Here is a 641-nt window from a genome sequence, read left to right as displayed (position 1 = left end):
GTCTCTGCATACAATATATTCAGTCCACTGCCACCATCCATCAGAACCTTAGTCAGTCGAGTTCCTTCGACGACTGGGTCGACCACCAAAGCTTGCCTCCCAGGGGTGGCTATGTGTGTCGGATGATCAGACTGGTCGAATGTGATGGCGGTCTGAGACCATTTCAGATAGTTGGGTGTCGCCGGAGCTACCATATTTACCTCACGGTTGATAACTTTCAATCGACTTTTGCTCTCCACATCAGCAAAAATCATCAGGGTGGAATTGACATGGGGGTATCCTTCATCACTGTCCTCTTTGTCCTTAGCCTTGCCCTACTCCTTTTCCTTATCCTTGGGCTGTTTCCCTTGAAACTGCTGGATTAAGAGCCGGCACTGACGAGTGGTATGTTTCGGGTAAATGAAGTTACCCTCTTCATCTTTCTTCGTGTGGATGTTGCATGGAAAATCCATCACGTCGTTTCCTTCCTTGTCCTTCACCTTCTTGGGGTTCTAGGATCCTTTGGGCTTCCCTTTAAACTTGCCCTGAGTCACGGCCAAGGCTTCTCCAGGAGCAGCTGGCTTGGCTTTCCGCTTCTGCTTCCGACTGGAGTTTCCTTTTTCCGTCTGGCTCGGCTTGTACTTGCCACTCCGGAGTCGATC

The sequence above is a fragment of the Triticum dicoccoides genome, chromosome 7B (assembly GCF_002162155.2).
Source record: "Triticum dicoccoides isolate Atlit2015 ecotype Zavitan chromosome 7B, WEW_v2.0, whole genome shotgun sequence".
Taxonomy (NCBI): domain Eukaryota; kingdom Viridiplantae; phylum Streptophyta; class Magnoliopsida; order Poales; family Poaceae; genus Triticum; species Triticum dicoccoides.
This window is presented reverse-complemented; position numbering follows the sequence as displayed.